Source organism: Alexandromys fortis, unplaced genomic scaffold (genome assembly GCF_014885135.2).
Source record: "Alexandromys fortis isolate MF-2015 unplaced genomic scaffold, M_Fortis_MF-2015_v1.1 scaffold_179, whole genome shotgun sequence".
Taxonomy (NCBI): Eukaryota; Metazoa; Chordata; class Mammalia; order Rodentia; family Cricetidae; genus Alexandromys; species Alexandromys fortis.
In genome coordinates this window covers 2,819,572-2,844,202 of record NW_026068062.1, presented here as the reverse complement: position 1 = coordinate 2,844,202, position 24,631 = coordinate 2,819,572, and the positions used below count along the sequence as shown (strand labels likewise).

At 37.8% G+C, this 24,631-nt stretch overlaps 1 long non-coding RNA gene across 2 annotated transcripts in view; it reads left to right on the top strand.

Moving 5' to 3' along the window:
- The window catches only part of LOC126487488 (uncharacterized), a 28,821-nt gene extending 4,408 nt beyond the window's left edge, over nt 1-24,413 (top strand). Inside the window, exons 2-3 of one of the 2 annotated variants that reach the window (XR_007588405.1) lie at nt 10,007-10,182; nt 24,299-24,413. This is a non-coding gene — a long non-coding RNA (uncharacterized lncRNA). Of the gene's footprint in view, nt 1-10,006; nt 10,183-12,018; nt 12,336-24,298 lie in introns of those variants that run through there. The other variant, XR_007588406.1, reaches the window with a different exon arrangement.
- The last annotated feature ends 218 nt before the right edge of the window (nt 24,414-24,631 follow it).

Sequence of the window (24,631 nt, the reverse complement as noted above, 5' to 3'; positions counted from 1 at the left end):
AAGATTGTTGTTTATGCTTTGTTTATAGCTTCTAAGGAAGCAAAGAATATTCAATGGTAAGAGATATAAATTACACGAATTAACATTTGTTAAATGTAGCCAATCTCTGAGATTTTTGTTTCATATGGTAAAGGCATTCTTTGTTATGAGGTGACATTTGAGCATATAATCTTTGAATTTGTGACTTTATCTAGGAATTTATAGTTTGAAGTATAATCAATAAATTAGTTTGATGATATTAACAAATGACATTCCATGAGAGGATAGAATTTGAAGAGAATGATTCTGAAGGCCATGCAAATACATGGAAAATATAGTTCAATTATAGAGTATCACATAATATCTCCCAGTGCTGTATCATGGCTACACTCACTTTCTATAAATGCTTTTAAATAGTCACAAATGAAGGACTTGTTACTTCCTAATTATCACTCATATTTCTTCTGAGCAATACCAAGCACAAGATTTAGCATTTGAATAGCAGACACATTTGTATTTCCACTGAACAAACCTTTCTAAACAGTCCTATTAGCTTAACCTCTTATATATTTAAGTCCTGAAAAGAATTTTATTTGATATTATTTCATGGTCATTGTTCATATGACATTACAAAATATTCACTTGAGTTATCAGAATCACCAAAGGTCATGATCTTACTCATTGATAAATTTTTTCAATTAAAACTTATATATATATATGCACATTTATATATATGGTTCTATCACAAAGCATAATTTCTATGTTTTCCCAGTGCAAGTCCACACACACATACACACACACTTTCACAAACTATCGTACTATAATACAGGAGTAAAAATTGCCTCAGCACACAGAACTTTGAATCAGCCTAATTGACAAGACTATGATCCTGTGTTCTATACTTACCAAATAATTTACTTCAATTAAATCCCAATTGCAATCAACAATATTTCACAAAATGCATTTAAATATGATACTTGAATTGTCATCAAAATAAAAGAACATGCATTTGTTTTTAAGTATTTGTATGTTGGTTAGTAATTTTAAAAATGGTTAGTGTTATAATTGTGTTAACTTATATACAAATGTACAGTAACAACACAAGGGCTCCCAAGTAAAGAGCCCTGATCAGTGAGTGAGGAAACCAGGATTTGGCAAACCTATTAGTTTCAGCTGTCTATTCGGGTGGCTGGGTTTTAAGATTCGGCCCAGGCCATGCAGCAAGACTGAGCAGCTTCTGCTGTACAAAGAACACTTGCAACTCCATTTAAGAAAACAATCACTGCTCATTGTGACAAAAAAAAAATTGTGAAAATGTCAAATAGGACATGATGCTTTTAAAAGGATGTAAATACTAAAAATGAGTTTGAAGATTTAGAGATGTCTCAGGCATGGAGCTGTGACCACCTGAATCCAATCTCCAGAAAACCACACACAACAACACCTGTTGGAGGAGGTTGCTCACTTGTTCCCGGCTGCTCAGACTTGAAATAATCACACAGAAACTATATTATTCGCAATATTGTTTGGACAATAGCATAAGCATATTTCTAGGTAGCTCTTTATCCTGAACTCACTCATCTCCATTAATCTGTGTATCGCTGTGTGTCTGTGGTTTATTGGCAAGGTTCCGGTGGGCTCCAGTGGGGAAATTTGTCTCCTGTGGGTGACTATATGGCTTCTCCCTGACTCTGCCTTCTCTCTCTCTCTCTCTCTCTCTCTCTCTCTCTCTCTCTCTCTCTCTCTCTCTCTTTCTGATATATATATCTTTCAGCTTCGCTTTATGCTGTCAAGCCTTTGGCCAAAAACAGCTTCTTTATTAACCAATGAAAGCAACACATATACAGAAGTACTTCCCACACCAAACAGCAAACTTAAATATACTGTCATGTGTCTATAACCCTCCACCCATGACTGTGAGATGAGAGGCAGAGCCAGAGAACCCACAGAAGGTCACCAGACAGCTTGGCATAACATAGCACAGAGATAGAAACGAGGAGAGCCCCTGCCTCTTGGTTGAAGGTGTGAATGGACTCCCAAGCACTTTCCTCGATTTCTATACCTTTTCTGTAACATGTACACACATACATAATAAAGTCTATAACATTCTATGAGTAACAAGCCTTAATTATTATTCTTTTATCTAGCTAGCTGCAGAGTGTGCTTTTTTAAAAGCAGAATATTGATGTTTCTTCCCTTCCTGGAGAATGTTGCATGTGTCTATAGGGGTGTATGTGTGTGTGTGTATCTGTATACACTTGTATTGCACGTGTGCCCTGTGAAGATCAGCCATGGGTATGGCTCTTCAGATGCCATCAACTTTAAGCTAGAGGGACCTGAGAAATCATCAACTAGGCTTGCCTGGATGGACAGAAAGTCCTGGGGGACCCTCATATCTCTGCTTTCTGAACACTGTGATTGAGAGCACAAGTCCCAAGCCCGACTCTTTACACAGGTACTGGTGACCAGATTCAGCTTCACTGATTAATCTCCATCTCCAGCCTCTAGGCATCGTCATTCTAAGAACATTTCTGAGCAGAGTTAGCAACATTCTAATTTGTTTTATGAGAATATTCAGTATCTTTAAAGCAAAACTAAGAGAGCTGATGGCATTTTATTTCATATATTTTTGCGTGAATGTTCTTTCTCTTTCTCTCTCATGTGTGTGTGTGCACATGTGTGGATGGTTGTCAGGTATCTTCCTCAATTGTTCTCCACTTTATTTTTTTTTTCAGAAAATTTCTTTCATCCACATTAGAACTCACTGGTTTGGCTTTCCCGGGTGATCAACAATCCCCCACATATCCTTGTGCTGGGACTGTTTATCTGTCTTTTGTTTTATTTTTAAGTGTTTGCTGGGGTTTGAAGTCAGGTCCTCATTCTTTGTGCAGCAGGCATTTTAGTGACTGAAGCATCCTGCCAATCTAATTGTAGTGTGTGTGTGTGTGTGTGTGTGTGTGTGTGTGTGTGTGAGAGAGAGAGAGAGAGAGAGAGAGAGAGAGAGAGAGAGAGAAAGAGACAGAGAGAAAGAGACAAAGAGACAGAGAGACAGAGACAGCTATTCTAGATATTGGACTTGAGGCTCCACATGTATTAGGCATGCAGTCTACTTCTGAGCTATATTCACATCCCCCAGGAGTTGTGCACATATAAAAGTATAAAAGTAAATTGATACTTGACCAATAGAGTCAGAGTTTTTCTGTTATAAATGTGTTCAGCTAAGTTGAGTGTTTGTCTGTTTTCTGTATTATCTCCTTTTTGTAAAAGTCTTTTTTTTGCCCTGTTTTATAGTTCAATCCAAAGCAGAAACTCTTAGAAGAAAATGGGATTCTTTGATATTTGTCAGATTAAATATATTCTTGTCATCTGGTTGAAAGAAGACATTTTTTTTGTGTGTTCCTTATGATCTTCAAGGGACATCTGATTCTCTAAATAAACAAGGGAAGCACAAACATCCTGTAGTACACCCCTCTGGGGTCTCACTTTGGGCTCCTTTGACTTGTTTTCAAATGTGTTCTTCAAGCTGTTCAAATTAGTCAAATTAATGTCTGACATTCCATGCAATCAGAGTGTTGGAAGGAGTCTTTCAAGTTCTGGAATTAACACTCTAGCCTTGCTAGATAACTCAGAAAGAGACAGATTTATATCCCAATTTATTTCTAGTTTGTACTAAAGAACACTGCTTTATTTTTATTGTTGAATGTTTCTGTCTAGTGTGTCTATGTTTGTACATATATGCAGGTGTCACTATGTGTGTATATTACATAAAAGTTTACACACACATACATATCACATATTAGAGAGGATGAACAGATAAATAAGGCCAACATAGACAAAGACACAAGGAGAGTCTTCATACTTAGAGCTGATCATATGCAATTTTCATAACTAGCATTTACATGAACAACTTTGTCTTCACTTTTCCAAAGCTGCATCAGTTGGCTTCGGTTGCAGCTACAGCTTCTTGCTGGTAGTCTTTGTGTGGTTTTGCTGATCCAGCTGGACCCCATCCTATGGTGAGACACACAGTGAATCAGGAATAGGTGGAAGTAGAAATCTCGCCACCCTCTGGTGATGACTTTGTTAAAAATAGTCATGTCCCTCGGTAAACCACTTCTCTAAGGCTAGGAGCAGGGAAACGTGAAGTTCATCTTTCCAACTTCCCCTTCAACATAAATCATTGCACTTTTGTTTCCCCTCGGCTACAGGGTAACCACAGTAACTATGATGACTCCACAGGGAGGTGATAAGCTGAATTAGCTAGCATACATGAGCACTATTCCATAAACACTAGCTACTTCATGATGAGATGTAGACGTGGCGGATCTGTGGTGTTCACCAGGTAAAGAGAGTAAGATGACGCAACACTCCCAAAATTCAGTGTCTGATAGTCACTAGGTATCCACAGCAATTAATTCAATTAATTAAATAAATATTCCCGTTAATCAGTCACGCCACCCACATTCTAAGTGTTCAATATTGACACGTGTTCAGTATCTACTCCCACAGGAAAGGGGATAAAGAGCAGATTTAACCACTGGAGAAAGTTCCACAGAAGGGGTTGTTGCCTTGAATAGAATTTTAAGGAACAACTCAAAATCATGAAGATAAGGTTAAAAGTCAGTGAAGACTCACCATGTCTGGTACCAGGCTGAAAACATCAATGAGTTTAACTGATACTTGGACAGAGCATTTTTACTGTCAGAAACCTCAAGAAATACTCATTATTACCATTCATATTTTATATCTGAGGAAACTGAGAAGTTTCTAGTTTGAAGAATAGTTCATTATAGGCATGCTAATGTATGTGCATAGGCTCAGCACTCAGGAGGCTGAGGCAGGGCAATTTTGAGCTTGAGGTCAGCTGGGATTATGTTGCAAAGGGTCTTGAAAAGGGGAGGAGAAGGAGGAAGAAAAGGGAAGAGGAGGAAAAGAAAAAGATAAGACATGCGTTCAGGCCACTTATGGAGATATTATCTGGGAGAGTTATGCCTTATACATAATGCTTCATCCTCTCCTCCCCTTTCCTTTTCCTTTCTTTTATTCTTCCCCTTTCCTTGTTCTTCAGTGGAAAGGACAGCAGGGTCTCAAGTAGCCCAGGGTAACCATGAACTCACTATGGATAATCTTGAATTCTTGATCCTTCTGTCCCCACTTTGCTTGTGCTGGAATTAGAATCATCTATCACTATACTTAGTGATGAGCCTTTTTTCCATTTTTTAAGTTTGTTATATCATCTGTTACTGTACAAGGTGATTGTAATGAGATAATGATTTAAAAATATTTTTAATTTTCATTCTTTCTAAGATGAAGACTCAGAAATTCCATCTTTTGCAGTCATACTTGATATTGTCAAGAAACAGACAACAAATACCAATAGAGATAAAGGGAAATAAGGCCTATACACTGCTGGTGGGAGACTGGATTGGTGCAGCCATGACGGAAACTGAAAGGAGAATTTCCATGTAGTCCTGGCAATATACCCAAAGGAACCCAGTTTAGCCTCCCAAAGCCTGTTTATTCTAAGTTCTGGAATTAGCCATGGTGGCCATGAGCAGGTGAATGGACAAATAACGCTTTAGGTCAGCTATACGGATTAAAATTATATAGAAAGTGTGTTTAACTGAAAATGATGTTTAGTGGCATAAGCCACACCTAGCAAAACAATTATCACAACTTTTTCTTTATATGTATTGTCTATTTCCTTATCTCTATCTTCTATCTATCAATCTCTCTCTTTCTCTTATCTATCATCAATCTATGACCTATCAACTTTCTCTCTGTATGTCCATGATTTGTATATCTTCTACACATCAACCCATCCATCTATGTTCTTATGATCATTTATTTTTCTATTATCATTTATCAATTTATTTATGGTATAAAGACAGAAAGGGGAATTTTTAGGAAGAGGAAGGGGGCCAGTAGAAAAAGAAAGTGGACAAGAAAGGGTAGTTTTGGGAGAACACATATAGATATATACATCATATAGTTTTGTCAAGGCAGGGTTTCTCTGTGTTGTCTTGAATGTCCTGGAACTTGCTTAGTAGACCAGGCTGGCCTTGGACTCCCAGATATCTGCCTGCCTCTGCCTCTCAAGTGCTAGGATTAAAGGTATGTGACACTATTGGGCAGGGAATATATTATATTAAAATGTCATAATAACTGAGCGGTGTTGGAGGCAGAGGCAGAGGCAGACAGATCTCTGGAAGTCCAAAGCCAGTCTAGTCTAGAAATTCTAGGAAAGCTGTGGCTACCCAGAGAAATCCTTTCTCAAATATCAAACAAACAAATAAAAAAAGTCATTTTGAAACCAACACCTCCATACATTAATATATACTAATATGATTAATTTTTTAACCATATTGACTGGCCCGGGGATCAAACCAGTCATTTGGACACTAACATAAAAACAAGGTGCAGTCCTACAGATTTTAAGCCAAATTCTTTTCTGTTATCAGCCCCTTTATCTCCCTCAGACATGAGGGTACATATTTGGCCTATTCCTGATAAACATGATCTTTAAAACCCCAGTCAAACATTTCCACATTTAACAACACGAGCACGGGTGCATTCTTTGCCTCCTAGAAGAAAAGGCAGTTCGATGAAGCATCATGCTGAGCTGGGCCTCTGTTATGTCTCTTTCTATCTTACATTATGTCAATAGTAACAAATGCTTAACCATTTGGATTACTGGTGCTTTGACAGTGTTACAAATCTTCTAACATCAATCATGCTATTGATAAAATTAAGACAATCAAAGCCGATTATTGGACTTCTGAAGGCAAACTGCTCTTTTCAGAGCAATAATAGCTTTGTCACAAGACTGTGATTTCCCTGTGTTTGTGCAATCTGCTCTTGATTGGCATATGTCAATCTCCTTTACTCTGCACTCCTTCCCTGCTATATTTAGATGACATTTAATGGTACGTGTGACTCATGCAAAGCTAATAATGCTTTGCACATTCAGTTCAACTTGGCCTAATAAACTTACATAAGCAGAAAATTAGTAGCATTTGTGTAAAAACAATTCTTCGGAATTATCTTGCACCTGGAGAATTACTGCCTCAACGTGGGCTAAAAATGTCTCCATCTGATTACTTCTACTGTGCTATCAACCATTTGCTGTGATATTATTTCAAAGTAAGAGAAAAATGATGTTGTCACATAAAACACAGAACACTATTTACACTTCAATAAAACTGTGCACCAGTCATATGTTCCAGGGCTATCTAATCTTAAAAGAGACATGCCATTTATTCTCATAGAAAAGAGTAATAGGCTGAGAAAATTATTGATGAAATTTCTAAAGGGATGTATAGAATGCTTGCTTCCCATATACACAATCAAGAACCATTTCTTGATTGGCTAATAAGGATTAGTTTTATACAAAATGCTGCTCAGTGATGTTGTATTTAGAAATATAAATGCCTGTAACAACATCCCTGTAGTCATGATGATGTTCTGCAGAGTGTTGTGTTCGTTTATTATCTTCATGTACTGACAGGTAATGTGAGAAGGAATTTAACTTGCTTGATGGCTTCATAGTTCTTGAAGTAGAATCAACGTTATTTTTTAAGAAATCCCATTAAGTATGCTTGAAATAGGTTTGATATTGTGAATTAATCAGGGAATTTATATTTATGCTAATCTCTAGGCAAAAAAATTATATTATAATTCATATGTGATTGCATGCTATAACAGGAGACAGGATGACACAGAAATTAGTGTGTGTAATGTCTAGTTTTGACATCAGAGGGAGAAAATTTGAGGACTATACCATGACCCAAAGTTAAACAGAGATGTAAATGTTTCTATGGTGTAAATTACTAACAACAATGAAAGATAAGTGAAAGAACCTCGCTTTTCATAAAGGAAGCAAACTTTAAACAGCATTTAGTGTGAGACACTGAGACCCACAAGTCCCCATGCTCTTACTCTGAGAAGTTATAAACATGAATAGGTAGTTTCTGCAGACAACAGAGGAAGCCATCTCAGGGAAACTCCATTACCACAAGTCATCCATAGCTTGGAAAAGGAAACAGTTCAATGGGTTCTGAAAATTAAAAGAAACCACAGTGGGACAAAGACTAACGAGTTGCATGAGCCTCTGGGCTGCCGCCGCCAAGCATCCCCAACACAACATGGAAGTCGCAATGAGTTCTCAGTCCTGACCGTTAGAAGCCCACGACCACAGGGCTGCAGGATCAACTGTTTCTGAAGCTAAGAGAGGTGACTAGGTTCCAGTGTCTTCCCTGGGTTTGTCTTTGCTGGTGATGTCATATCCTTTACCTGTTCATATATCCCCAAGTCTCACACTGCATTCTCCTTCTGCGTGTGGTTTTCCACTCTTCCCTAGGGCTTCCATCATGCATTGCAAAGAGGAACTTACATTGTGTGTCTTACGTGATTTCTCAAAACCCTCTTGGAAGCCAAAGCAGGTCATACTAAGAGAATAGTACTTTAATAGTGAAGTTCTGGGATACATGGTCCTCTCACGATAGCAGGAGAGGATTCAAGGCTCAATGAAGAGGACCAGAGAATTTGGAATGTCTTGGAGAGATTCCTTGAGTTCTTTGCTCTTCTCTTTGACACTCTGAACAGACTGCAGCCACCCCTGACTCAGACATCTCATGAGCAAATACATAACAGCGCATACCTCAGGCAAACTGAAGACGGGGATTAATCTGTTTCTACGACAAATAAGTACACATTCTGTGTTTTAAAACAACCCACATTTACTATCTTATACTCCCCAGCATCCACTGTCTTGATTGTATTATGCAAGGATTTATTTTTATGACTTTTTAATTTTTCTACAACTGAATATGTAATTTCAAAGAAGTTTTAAAATGTTCCCTGAGAACTATCTGCACAAACAAAACTAATATTCAAAATTAGCTTCAGCTTCACTTTCTTAGATAACACATTAAATATTTTAAATAATAGCTCTATCTTAAAAATTAGGAAAGTAACAGTTATGCCAAGCCGTATATCTGTGAATTAGCCTATCAACTCAGATATAATTCAAGTATATCTGATGAAGTATAAAATCTGTAGAATATTATATTTGTTTTTAGTGTAAGACAATGTCTTATGGGAGGAACAGAGAACTTTATACCTAAACCAGACCTTAAAAAATATTGAGGGGTTTGGATGCAAGTCTTCAAACTAAGTTAAAAAAAAAAATCAACCACTTATAATGACTAGAGACAAACAATTAGTATTTTAGTTACTTTATTGATTTTCTAAATTAAGATGTCATTCAGATTTATTCTCTTAGGAATTCATAAGAAAAATCTAATTCCTTCCTTATCTCAGTCTGAAGAATTTTCCCAGCATTCTTAGCTCTGACACATTTCTCCATCTTCAGAGCCACAGGCTGTACCATTCTGAGCTCTGCTTTTGCCCACACATCTTTCCATCTCACTTCTCTGCTTACAAACCCTCTCATAGAGAAACCCATTGCTTAGATGGCTAGACATGGCCCTTCCGTGTGATCCAGAATAACCTCCCCATGCCAAGGAGACGCTGCCACTTACATCAAATATTGATTTCAAATATGACTGTTCTCTCAACCCCGTGACGAACACTGCTAGCTGTAAAACAAGACGGAGCTTTTCTTTTATTCCTTTTCCTTTGTCCCGGCTGCCCAGTCCCAAATAATCATACAAATTTTTATATTAATTACAGAATGCTTGGCCAATAACTCAGACTTGTTATTTACTAACTCTTACATTTAAATTAATCCCTTTTGATTAGTCTATTTATTGCCATGTGGCCAAGGCTTTACTAGTCCTCTGGCATCTTGCTTCTCAGGTGGATGGTTTGAGTCTCTCACTGACCCTACCCTTCTTTCTCCCAGTATCTCTATTTAGATTTCTAGCCTGGCTTTATTCTTACTAGATATAGGCCAATTCAGCTTGATTTATGAACCAATGAGAGCAACACATATTCATGGCACACACAAGGATTCTCTCACAGCAGCAAGTAGATATTACTAATATCTGTATTCTTTGTTTTTCAGAGAAGACGGGAAATGGCATTTAGCTCATTGATGGTGAACTGTGGTTGAAATTGACCAGACTGTCTGAGATGGCCACTCACTTCCAGACTGGAAATCATGGAGGTGAGCTCTGGATCTCATATTTTCTCTGATGAGGCCAGCAACTGGATGGAAAATGCAAGAGCATCTAACAAGAGGTGAGTCTCATTTATATCATAACCATCATGCATGTCTTTAAGGTATTTTGTGTGTGAAAAGACAGTCACTGGGGATTAAGCTACTGATATATATAGTTATTTTTCATTGCAGAAAAAAACCTACATTTTAAAGGACTAATACATTCTTTCAGATACATTTAAAAGTTGCTGTTTTCCATATGCTTGAAGTTAATGTTTAAATTATTTATAGCAATTTTCGAAGTTATATATGATGTAATTTCTTTTTATCTTTTTGTTTGTCCTGGTCTTGTGGAATCTGTGGAGGAGGGGAAGGAAGGACTGTAGAAGCCAGAGGGATGGAGGACACCAAAACGCAGCCCACAGTCAGCTAAGCAGGGCTCACAGGGGCTCTCTGAGTCTGATGTGGCAATCAGAGAGCCTACATGAGACTGTGCTAGCTCCTCTGCATAATGATTTAATTTCTAATATTAAATTATTAGATATTATTAGACAAATATAAATTATAATTTTAATTTTAAATGGGCTAACCATATTTCTTATTCATAGAAACTAAGTATCATAACAACTTGATATCTACCATCATTTATACTACGAAAATAAATAAGCTAGCTTTCTTTAACACAATTTTTATATATTTTCTTTATTTTTCTCAGTTATTGTTTCTGTAGTAATTGTATCATAGTGACATTTTTAATAAAGTATTCATCAATGCTTTATGTTACTGCTAATATAAAAAGCTATTCACAAAAAGTGTTACATATTCAAGTGTCTCTTAAGATACCACAGATTGTTATTGGAATTAGTTCCGTTATTATTATAAAGTCATGACAAAGACAATTAAACTATATTCAGTGCCTGCAAAGTTACCAGTGGCATTTTATTGAAAGGTTATCACAGTGAAATAAATGAGATTTTAATTTTTTCGAAGAGTTCAAATATCAGAGAATGGATGTAGCTCACCATTAGAATTTTACTTTAATCTTTTTTAATAAAAGTGCCTAAAACTATTGAATTCATAATTTTGTTAAGGCACTAACATTATTTAAGTTACATTTTACTAAAGTTACAATATACTAAATGGTTTTAGCAAAAATTAAACCATTTACTATTTTCCCATTCAATTGTTCTTCCTTTACTTTCTCACAAAATAGTCATATATATAAGAACTCGCCAAAAATTTATAAGAATGTGTTAACTTGACTAAAATAGTTAGAAAATTCTTCCCACTAATTTCAAGAGATTAGTGCTCCTGTTGAAGTCATGAGTGACCGTGACTTGGAGAATACACTTAAGGCGCTTGTATTGTCTGCATTGTGATGGTGCTAAAAGTTAGGCCCCACACCTGCAAGATCAGGAGGGGAACTAACACAAGACTTCCACTGTGACATCTCCAAACGCGTGTCCTCCTTTGAGAAGGACTGAGATGGTCATAAGGTTTGAGAAACACTAATTGTTGCCAGTGGGGCTTGAACCCTTTCCCCTTCATGCAGGACCCGCCTGCTCCCGCTCTTCTGTGGTGTCCAGCACGTCCAGCATTTCTGCTATCACCCACAGCTTGATCCCAGCAGCAAGTTCATACTTGTCTGCCTTCCTCCAACTGAACATCTTGGCCAGGTCTCCAAATGCACCCTTCTCTCAAGGAAACCATATCAACTTTCCAAACAGCCTTGGGATTCCTTGTCTCTGGATCTTTCTTTTCTCCATTGTCCTTGTGGTGTACTTTTGTTAACTGTTGGAAAAGCCTTCCAATACATGTTACCTCATTCAGTGTTGTCTTCATCCAAAAAATTTCTCAGTACTCTGCAACACTGTATTTTGAAATCCATACTGAAAGATGTCACTCTGTTTCTCAAGGTCTTTAAGTGCCTGGCAGTGTCCTTCCAAGAAGAAAAAAGCTCACACTGGAAGCTTTGTTATCTAAGAGACATTCTCGACTGGATCTGAGTCACATCACTGTGTCTTATTTCTCAGGATTCTTCAAGTTCTCTTATGTTCCACAGTCTTGTTCTGTTTTCTTAGAGCAATCTTCCTCATAAGCATCCCATGACTACAAAATAAGCTGAAAAAAAATCCCAGCTCAGACTCTCTGCCTTTTAAAGGAGCTCATTCCAGCTGTATTACTTTATTCAGAACTGCTTCTGGGTACTTCTCCTGGAACTCGGGTCAGTGCCGTGCAGCTCAACCACAGCATGCGTATTCATTATCTAACACGCGTCCTTCCTGTGTACTTCAGTGTCAGCCTCCACCCAGCTGAACCACTGTAGTGCATTCATTACCTAAAACACTGAGCCTCTGAGGGAAATATCAACAGTTCTTTTCATTATGTCCCAAGTGATAAAGAAATATTTGGCTTAGTCTGCTATGTGATTATGCTCTTATACACTGTAAAGATTTGTCACTGGCATTGGTTTAATTAAATGCTGATTGGCCAGTAGCTAGGCAAGATGTATAGGTGGGGGAGGACCAGACAAAGAGAATTCTGGGAAGAGGAAAGGCAGAGAGTCAGTCACCAGTCAGACACAGAGGAAGCAGGAAGAGAATGCCTCACTGAGAAAAGGTACCAAGTCATGTGGATAAACATAGACAAGAATTAAGGGTTAATTAATCTCTATGAGCTAATTAATAATAAGCCTGAGCTAATAGGTCAAACCATTGATAATTAATGTAAACCTCTGTGTGTTTCTTTGGGACTGAATGACTGGGGGACTGGGAGGGACAGAAGCTTTTGTCTACATTAGTCAGTAGTGGTTTTACAAAAATGAACCCATGACATTGCAATGTATTTAACACAACACTCTGTGTTCTATCAAGTTTCTATTCTCATTAGAAAATAACATGAAAATGTGTTTTTAAAAATGTGATTTGAGATAATTTGTACATTTTAAAAGAAAATTCTTGCAAATAAAAGATCTTTTTATTAAATTATGTTTCCTTTAACAAAAGCAAGTCATAAATTGCTATGTTCTGTTTCACTTTTCAAACTTGAAAGTCTTGATAAAATATGAAATTAAATGTGAAAATTTATTTGTCATCCACAGATGCTACTTGATGATTTAAATGGGAAGTCTAGGAGAGGGTAAGGAAAGAGGGATTAGGAGAGAAGAAGAGGAGGAGGAGGAGGAGGAGGAGGAGGAGGAGGAGGAGGAGGAGGAGGAGGAGGAGGAGGAGGAGGAGGAGGAGGAGATGGAGGAGTGAGAGAGAGAGAGAGGGAAGGAGAAAAACCAAGAAGAAGGGGAGAGGTAGGGAGAGAGTGACGTAGACTAACTCAGGGCATCTTAAATGCTTTGGAGTTATTCTTTTAGATCAGAATAGTCTTTCTCTAGTTTTTTGTGTCATAAGAATATGAATAATTCATTATCTAATGCTGGTAAAAGTTTCACTTTTTATCATAAAAATTTCAAGAAATCACATTATTTCTTTGGACTAATTTCTCATGTAAAAGGATTCTGAAGTTTGCATTGAGCATATTAATAAGTGTTAATCTCTCAAGATATAACTTTCTAAATAGCATAGCACATTTGTAGACAGAAACAAACTTCATAGCATTCAGGGTAGTGTTGATTTGATTAATTTTAGTCAGGCTTAAAGGTCATTTTGGGACAAATGAGATTTTCTGTGTGTATTTCGGGCATTTGTAATAATGTGATGATATAGTACTTCATTTTGTGTTTCCATTTTAGTCTCAGAAATAAGATAATATTTCCAAGCACTGCTCAATGAGTCTGTTGAATTGTGTATCTGCTGTAGGAATTTCTACAGCCAGTAGCCTTTAAGTTACCCACCCACCTGGCCATGGTCTCTTATACTTTATATGCCAATGTAAAGTGCATGTCTAGCCTCTTTCCTTGCTGCTGGATTTGGTTGCAGTTCCCTGTTTGAGCAGAGGATTGTGATCTGTGAGTCTAAATAAATAACCTTTTCTTTTACTCAATTCTGAGCTAGTGTGGGACTTCTTTTTTAGCATCCATCTTCACACACTCAGTATTCTGGATACAGATCAGCAGATCATACTCAAGTCATTGTTTGTACCAGCTATGTTTTCACTGAGGAGCCAACATCTTGAACAAGAAGAGATATTTAGAAACTGTAGAGATAATGTAATTCAGTATTTGATCAACAAGAGTATTTTAAACTTTATTTTAATTAAAACTTAAACTATATATATTGTATGTATTTATATTTAAATATCAGCATATGGATGGGAAATTAATTTTATGGTATTATGTAAAACACTATAAATCTTTTGTAAATCCATTATTTTATTAGAATAAGATCTAAAGAAGAATCCGTTCTCTCACCTCTCTCTTTCTTTCCCCCAGGCCTCTTCTCTCTCTCCCTCTTTTCCTTCCCTACTCTCTCACCCTCATTCTCCTTCCAGCTATCTCTCTTTCTTTGTCTCTCTCTTTCTATGAAAAATAGAGCAAACACACTTTATTCTAGTGACTTTCTTTTTTTTATTTTATTGAGAAAAGGAAAACAAAAAGTTTCCGCCTCCTCCCATCCTCCCATTTCCCTCCCCCTCCCCCCACTCCTCTCCCCCTCCCTCTCCAATCCAAAGAGCAGTCAGGGTTCCCTGCCCTGTGGAAGGTCCAAGGTACTCCCCCCTCCGTCCATGTCTAGGAAGGTGAACATCCAAACTGGCTAGGCTCCCACCAAGCCGGAACACGAAGTAGGATCAAAACTCCGTGCCATTGACCTTGGCTTTTCATCAGTCCTCATTGTTCGCCACGATCAGAGAGTCCGGTTTTGGTCCCAATGAGGAGCAGATAGAGGGAGAACACGAGCAAGGATGTCAGGACCACGAGGGGTGCACCCACCCACGGAAACAGTGGGGCTGATCTATTGGGAGCTCACCAAGGCCAGCTGGACTGTGTCTAGTGACTTTCTTTTGCCATGATACATAACATGACCAAAAATAACTTGGGAACAAAAACTTTATTTGACTTTCAGGTTATACTCCACTGTGGTGAGAAACCACGGCAAGAACTCAAGGCAGGTACTTCAAGGTGAGAGCTTGAGCAGAGGCCATGGGAAGAGGGTATAACTTTTTGGTTTGCTCTCATTGGCTCTCTCAGTTTGCTCTCAGATACAACCCAGGACTACCTCCCCAGGAGTGGCAGTACCCATAGTGAGCGGGCCCTCCCACATCAATCATTAATCAAGAAAATGCCCCACAGGTGTCTGTACAGATCAGTCTGGTGGAGGCAATTCATTTGAGGTCCCCTTTCCCCCATTGACAAAAAGTTACCAGCACATGCATATAACATCACACTCCTTATGTCTAAGGTGTTTCCACCTTTCCAATGGTCCTTCTAATAGTCACCTAATGCTCAAGGAGACAATAGTGTCACACATGTCTCCTGGGCTTTGCACATCTAAAAGTTCTGCTGTGCCATTCCAGGTGCTAACAAAATAGATAGCTTTATAAACATACACTGAACTAAAGTGGATTCCTTGTAATTAAACATGTAGTAACCTCTACCATATTGATTTCTGTCTCTTTAAAAAATAGGTAATTATATATTAAATTAACTATATATATTATTTACATTATATGTTATTATATATTATATAATTATATATAATAATATATAATTAAATTACTAAAAGAGCATTTGTGCATGTTTGGCAAAGAGGAAGTTGACCCACACAGCACACAGAACTGCTGACCTTGAATAGTGTTAAACATAAGAAACAGAAGGTGTCCCATTTCTTTAAAAAATTGAATTACATTTTCTCCATTATTTAAGCAAATGGATTTATATTTTCTCTCTACTACTAAGTATGGTTCCTTTTTGAAGAGATTTCCATCCTCTTCTGGCATGGTATTTTTCTTAATGCTCTTGTCCTGCTTTCTGAGTCTTTCATCAGGTTTGGTTATATGCTATTCACTCTTGACATGTTTTAAATGGTATTTCTGTGGAAATCCTGAGTGGAATGGGTAACACTCAGGACACTGATCACTCTGGTCTCCTCTCTTTCAGATGACACATGGTGTAATTAGATTAAAATGAAGTTAGTATATTGTCCTTGTGCTGGCTCATAATCCAACATCAGCCCCGATTTTATTGACCTATTTGCCATCTGAATAAACCCAGAGATCATTTGCTCAATACTTAATTTGCTAAGATAAATCCAAGAATTTCACATCAAAGCCATTTTAATTATGTAATACAAAGCTGCACATGAATTCACATATCAAAGGAATATTAAATGCTCATGTAGCATATTCACAAACTCTGAGAAGCTATTAAGCCCAAGAAGAGAACCAAGCAGGTTTTCTAATTACAAATATACATTACAAACTCTATCGCCTCATTTTGAATCTTTACATGTCCTCTCAACATTAAAGTTTTCTTTCTGAGCTCACAAAGATGTGCAAACAATGCAAGAGAAAGGTTACATGCACCTGTATTGACCCTGTCACTAACTTCCCTGTGCTGTGTGACAGTCCCCATATTTTCCTGAGAGCTTTAACTACACCTTTATTTTCCTTAAGCATTTAAGTGTGACTGACTGTCAAGGTCTTAAACTGAAGTCAACTACTATTTGGGCTTTTATATTCTGGAAAACGAGAGGACGGCCATAGAAATGAAACCAAAAACGATAAAACAAGTGAGTATGGGTACTTCCTGAAAGGAAATCAGGGAATAATAGAACAGCTGAGAGTAAAAACAGCAGCGAAGTGGCCGGGTGATGGTGGTGCACGCCTTTAATCCCAGCACTCGGGAGGCAGAGGCAGGCGGATCTCTGTGAGTTCGAGACCAGCCTGGTCTACAGAGCTTGTTCCAGGACAGGCTCCAAAGCCACAGAGAAACCCTGTCTCGAAAAACAAAACAAAACAAAAAACAAACAAACAAAAACAAAACAAAACAAAAACATCAGCGTAGGAGATGTGGAGCTCACCAGGCGCTGGCAGGGGCATGAGCATATCTCCCTTGTCTTTCTTATTCTCCCCAGTGACTTGATGGGTTGGGGATAGTTTAATATCACTCCAACATAAAGGAAACTGAAGAACTGGGATAGTGATAGAAGACTAAACAGTCACGTGTCCGGCAAGGAGACTCACTGTGATCTGGCCATCTTCAGTTCCATGATCCTCAGAACTGATTGTGCACACAAGGACTCAGTTACTTTGCTTGCGCAGAGCATGGGACATGCTAGACCAGACAGACTGGACGTTGCTGCTGAAGGAATGCCAAACTCAGGAGTTTGAATGCATATCCTCAGGAAGGATTTTCTGCTTCTGCGACCAGCAATTGTTCTATTATACTGAAAATGGGAACAATGATGCTTTTGGGGAAATTTGGGAAGTTATTCCATTGCACATACCTTCCTTTATTCCTGATTTAATGGCAGTCAGTAAACAGGAGCTCCTGCTTTCCCGAGGCAGAGATATCCAGTGAATCTTGTACCTTTTCAACAATAATCCTTAAATATTTATTATTAGGAGAAGTGAGGAATGAAGCTGACAAAAAATGATAGAGGTACTTGAACTTGCAAGCGATTACAAAGTTTTGTAACATATTTGAGGAACAAATAGCATCAGAATTCTTTCTGCTGCATTCAAATGATGCTAAAACATAAATCATGATTGTGTGAATTTTATTTTATATATTCAGTGTAGTCCATCATACAATGAAACCAATAAGATTGTTCCAAATTTAGTCTTCTGGGAGAAATGGTAAGGTAATTCCTGCTGATAGTGTTCCTTAGCTAGGGATGCTGTGACTGGTTGTCATGCACCTAGCGAGGTGGTGAGGAACACATACATACACATGAACACGTGCAAATAAAATAAAACATTTTCTTAAGAAGACTATAAAATATCCCTGGGTTTCTGAGAGAGAAAACACATATGTAGGTGTAGTTTATAATCATGATGCTATGAATAACTTTATAGTTACAAATTCAATGAAAATGCTTTAACACTAAGACGAGGATACCAGGTCTCATTACAGACGGCTGTGAGCTACCAGGTACTTGCTGGGAATTGAACTCAGGAGGTCTGGAAGAGCAGCCACTGCTCTTAACTGCTGAACCAGGTCTCCAGCCTGCCAAACTGAGCTGGGCCCTCTGAGTGTGAGTGACAGTCGTGTGGCTTGGTCAGTTTGTGAAGGTCACTGGCAGTGGCGCCAGCATTTATCCTTGGTACATGAGTTGGCTTTCTTGAATCCATTCCCTGTGGTGGGATGCCTTGCTCAGCCTTGTTGCAGCAGGTAGGGGCTTCGTCCTGCCTAAACTTGATATGCAGAGCTGTTTGACTCCCCATGGGAGGCCTTATACTCTCTGAGGAGTGAATGGGGGGTGGGTGGCTGTGGGAGGTGTGTGGGGGGGAATAAGGGAAGAGGAAGAAGGGGGAACTGTGGTTGGTATGTAAAATAAATCAGAAAATTTAAAAGAAAAAACAATAAGAAGAACTAAAGTTTAAGTTTCACTAATAATTTTCTTTCATAAAATACTGCCACATACATATTAAACTGAAGAAGGAAAGTACTTCCATTTTCTTACATTTTGTAATGCATTGATGATTGAGATTGATTTCTTTATAGCTGAACAAGTTTTGATAGGTCTTATTTATATCTTATTTGCTCACACCTGTCACTTATGAGGGGCAAATTGGTAAAGGAAATGACTACCTTTTGAAAAATACATGAAGCATTTATTACAATTATGTTTCTCTAGGATGAATATCAGATTTTATCCACTACATGTGTGAATAAATATTTTAGGGCATCATTCTGGCTGTGATTTCCCTCATCTAACTCCTCTAAAAATTTCAGTAGCACTTCAAGGTCTAAGACAGGCCCATCTGTGTCTCCAACATCTGTAATCAACTTCTTCATGGAGCCATATGATAGGGTGTTCAAGGAGACTACCTTTGAAGTCAGGACCAAAGCCCCTTTAACAGTCCCGTCATGAACTAGCCACGTATATCTTCTGATTTTTACTTTTCTCAGTCGCAAAATGAGTGACAACCATGACACCAACTCCAAAAATTATCATTATTATTTTGGAAAATTAGTGGACCAAGAAAAGAACTTAAGAGTCCTTTATAGTCCTAACTATTGTTATGATCTTACATAAATTTATGAAAACTGTATGAAGTAGCAGTTTACATTTCTGATTTTTAACATTAAGGACAACCTCAAGGCTGAGAAACCTGGCTTTCATTACCCTCTGTCACAGACCTTAGAGGCACTATAGACAGAGCTAGGACTCAGGCTGATGATGCAAAGTCCCTTCCTTTTCTTCTTGAGCAGTTCTTGTGCAGTTATACAGATGAATTCTTCCTAGGCTCTCAGCCTTATGACCAGGTATTGCTTGATGTTTTCAGCACTGATAACGCTGCAGTGAATTTAAAGCTTATCTCTAAATTCTATTTCCTTTTCTGTTGATATTTTAAATAGAAGGTGTCATTACACAGCCCAGGATGGCCTTCAACTTGATTTTTCTTGCTTTACTCTCCCAGGGATTAGGATTATAGATGTGTGCTTCCATACCTGGGGGTGCATGGGTATTAAATATTTTCATCCAAATAAAGGTCAGAAATACACTGATTGGTGCTCTTGTGAGGCAGAGGCGGGTGGAACTCTGTGAGTTTGAAGTCAACCTTGTCTTACACAGACACCCTGTCTCAAAACAAACAAACAAACAAACAAAAAACCACAACCACCTACCCACACAAACAAACAAACATAAAACAATCTACAGAGGTAGTAGAAAAAGACAAGATCTCCTGAATAAATTGGGAGCATGGGGACCTTGGGGGAGGATTGAAAGGGAGAGGAGAGAGGCAGGGAGGGGAGCAAAGAAAAGGGTAGAGCGCAATAAAAATCAATTAAAAAATAACAACAACTAGAATATTATTCAAAGAATGACTCTGGCTTTGAATAACAAATTTTATCAAATTCTCTCAGAGTCTGAAGGAGCAGCATTTGCTTAACACTTTCTACAATCGAAAAGGCATGTACAAACCAAAACAATACCCACAGTTTTTTTTTATGGACAACACTGATAATATATTCAACACACTCATTTTTTTTTTCTGACAAAGGAACTCCTGTGCACCTCTGAGACTACACACCAAGAAAGCAGTAATCACCTCAGAGCATATGACCTGACTTCACTACACTGCGATCCCAATAACATTTCTGTTCCCTTTAGTTGACAAAGCTGTGTTTGCTTTGTAAAACAGTGTTAGTTTTAGAATCACAAGTTGTAAGCTCTGGGATGGTGTCTACCTCAAACTGCAGAGAGAAAGGAGATGCACATCAGGAAAATTTCGAAGTAGCAGGAAGTGAAAAAGAACCTGAACACAGAGATTTATAACAGTGTGTGCTAAACCTTTTTTATGAGAACCATTTTTAAAAGGTTCTACAGAAATGTAATTATGATAAAAATAAGATCACTAATGTGCATGTACTTATGCCATTGACTTATATAGACATATTAAGTATATTATCTTTCCCAAACTTCCTTTTGAAGATAAAGAAGATGCTAATGTCTTCTTAAAAAGTGTCATCTACATGTTTTATCATGAAAGTAAACAAAGAAATAAAATCTGCGTGGGTGTGTATTGAAATCTCTTAACTGATAAAGTACTTCCCATCAACAAGAAGGTTCAATAATATAAAGTGATAATCCATTCAAAATTTGACTGCTTTGTATAAAACTAACAGTAAATCTCACCAATCACCTTTCAGAACACTAAAATCAGTCATTAGCCCTGGTTTTATGTGGCACTCAAATATCGGGATTGAGCTGTACATGATTCTGGGAGACAAACTTCAGTGTCAGCCTAAATTGCTACAAGTTTCCTTTGAAACAACAGCAGGAAGCAGTCACATAATGGTCTTATCTATCACAGTATTTCAGACCAAAGAGATTAAGATACAACTTATGATAATACCTTTCCATTCCTTTTGTTCTTGATGTTTTATTATTATGAATAATACATTTAACTAAAATATAAGTCCAGCACTTCCCTCTTTCCAGTTCCTTCCTCAAGCCCCTGTTCTCAAAAATATCCTTGTTCTTTTATTGTTGTCTTATATATTATTGTGTGTGTGTGTGCACGCTTGTGTGCGTGCGTGTGTGTGTGTGTGTGTGTGTGTGTTTACTTGCTTACAACACACATACCTGTTTGTCTGCTTGTGTTTTTCTGTCATGGTCTTCATATGCTGAAAGAGCAACTTAATTGATTAGGGGTGCTAGATGAATTTTTTTCTGACTGGATAAGGTTTCGAATGTAGCTGGAATTGTTCTGGCCTGGAAAATTGATAGTAGAATTTTTTTTCTATGGCATCACTATCTCTGGGAAGTTGTCTGGGATTTTAGTATCAGGTATAATTTTCCTCCTGTTGAGTGGACCCTGAGTTCAGTTAACAGCAGGTGGCTACCACTAACTTGTGAGTGGCACTTTCTGCGCCTCAATGACTCTCTTTCCACCCTGCCCATTGTTGTGCTTTATAGGTGTTGATACTAAGTAGACTGTTAATTGTTTCCATTCCCTGGCCACTTGTAGAATAGTTTCTAGTACCATACAAGCTAAACCTCAGGAAGGAGGCTCTCAGATTAGACCAAACTGGAATCATACGAGTCACATGAACTAAGTATACAAAGGTCTGTAGTGGTGGATATTTTCCTTCAACCTCTGAGAGGCAACTAAGTGTAACAGCAATGGTCTACATTGTTTTCGGAGTCTCGTGGACTACTTTGACTCTTCCAGTGTAGATTTCTTATGCAGAGCACTGGGGTTTTATCTAGTAGTTTATGGTTTGTGTTGGCAGCATTGTCAGCACAAGTGACTTAATTTACTTTACTGATATATGTGTTCATATCAATATACTATTATATGTATCATATATGATTTTATTCATGTATAAAATGTAATGTTACTTGAGGATTTAATATTAGCTTGCTGGCATTTGTCCCCCACTCCCAAGCTCATGAATCTGTAGCATTAACATTGTGAAAATCTTCATCATACCAAAAGCAATCTACAGATTCACTGCAATCCTGATAAAATATACCCACAACATTCTTCATACAGCTAGAAAAAGAAATCCTAAATTCATGTGGAACCATAAAGGTCCATGCGTAGCTCAAGAAATCCTTAGCAAAAAGAATAATACTGGCAGTATTGTCATTCTAGACTTTAAGGTATATTGTAGACCTGTGTAAACAATAAGGTACTGCCTCAAAACAGGCATCTAAAGCAATGAAATAAAATAGAAGACTTAAACAAGTTACTGGTAACTAGTTTCATTTGATATTTTGACAAAGAGACAAAAAACACACACTGGAGAAAAGATAGCATCTTCAACAAATGGCACTGGGAAAACTGGATGTCGTCATGTAGCAGCATGAGACCACTTGCTCTCTCTCTGAGGGTTTGTGTGAGCTGTCAGGAAGAACTTCCTTGACAATGGGTGGTAACTAAATGAGATAATGGGAGGGGAAAAAGCAAAACCTGTATGGATTGTAGTCTGGGTGTGTAAAAATCTCTTAAATGATAAAACATTTTCCCCATACCAGCAAGAAGGTTCAAATGTTATAAAAGTGATAATACACACAAAGGTTGATTACATCATATATATATATATGTATATATATACATATATATATATTATAACAGTAAACCTCACTAAACACATTGAATCAAGCCATTACCCTTAGTTTTATGTGGCGCTAAAATCACCCTGTATAAAACTTAGCTCCAAATGGATCAAAGACCTCAGTTTGAAATCTGAAACCCAAACACCAAAACTGCTAGAAGAAAAATGGATGCAGCACTTTGTCAGATGTAGATTTAGGAAAGGACTTTCTGAACAGGATTACATTAGTCAAAAAATCCGGGCCAAAAATTGACAGCAGGGCCCTCATAAAACTTAAAAGTCTATGTAGCCAAGAAAATAATCAAGAGAAGAAGAAATGCACAGAATGGGAGAGACTCTGCCGTCTGTGCCTCTGACGGAGGATCAATATCCAGTCCTACAAAGAATTCCAAAAACAAACAGTCAAGGAAACAAACAAGCCAATCAGAAATGGGGTTGGAATCTAGCCAAAGAGTTTTCAGAAAAATAGATAGAAATAGCTAGGAAATACATCGCAATGTGTTCATTATCCCTAGCAGTTAGTGAGATGGCAAATTAAAATCACTTGGAGATCTCATCTTACCTCAGTGAGAATGGCTTAGATCAGTAAAACAGATGACAACAAACATTGGCAAGGTTGTGGGGGAGAGGAGAGTGCACATTCCCTGATTATGAGAATTGAGTTGGATGCTGCCATGCTGAAAATCAGTATGAAAAATCTTTGAAAAGCTAAAAATAAATCGACCATATGACTCAGCTATACCGCTCCTTGCCAAATGTCCAAAGTCGAAACATAGCTCTTTGCATTTTTTGGTTTTCCCTTCTGTGTATAAGGGCTTTTGTACTAATTGACCAATATGGATAAATATTCAGCTCAACTCTTTAGTCATTTTGGTCACATGAGCCAGGCAAGAAAAACTAGTCAAATCCCGGGAATGAGAATGTGACTCCATTTCTTTGGCATCTCTCATTTATCAGCTTTCTGTTAATTAATTAACTTCTCATTAATTAATTTCTGACCTTGTCACTTGTGTCACAATCTACCTGCTTATGGGGAGTCTAGATGATGTCATAGTTCCATAAAATACCAATATATATACATAAAAAAACCCTAAAACCCCCAAAATTCAACCAGTTCTCAAAAAGTAAATCAAAGATCCCAGCTCTGAGCAGCTGTATTGGATCAATCATTCATATTCAATTCCCTACAGTGACTAGTCAATTATTTTCATAGATGAATAATAATAGCTGGAATCTACAGTGTTCTTGGGAATTTAAAATTCCTGCTTGTTGTGTGCAAACTTATCCCTTCAATTTAAGTCATTTCTACTTAAGAAAAAAAGTAATAAAAATCTAAATGACTTTCACTCGAAGAAAGTGAAAAAAAAAGACAACTGAGAAACTCAACATCACATTCACATTTCTCCACTTCTTAAATTTTTGAGGAACAAACATGTTTCTCAATTCTCACTCTTGGGATGTTTACCTTCAAGAATTTATTTAAAAATTAAGTTGTCATCCATCTGGTATTGTAGGTGTAAAACATCACCTTTCCAGTTGAAAGAGACAACACATTGATCTTGCTCTTGCCGTGGAGAGGAGCTGAATGATTTCTGTGTCATCAGGGAGCACCGTACGCATCAGGATCAGGAACAGCTGGGTGAGTGAACCCTAGGACTTGGCATCCCCAGCCTGGGTGGATTTTGGAGCACACTGCTCTCTGTACTCACTTAGATGGATGTAAATGAAAAACCATTTAACTTTCCAACTGGTACACCGAATAATCGTGAAAGAATATCCCAAGGGCAAGCATTGCCTTGCAACACATATGGCCCGGCATCTGTTTAACACTTCCTCCAGCACCCAGG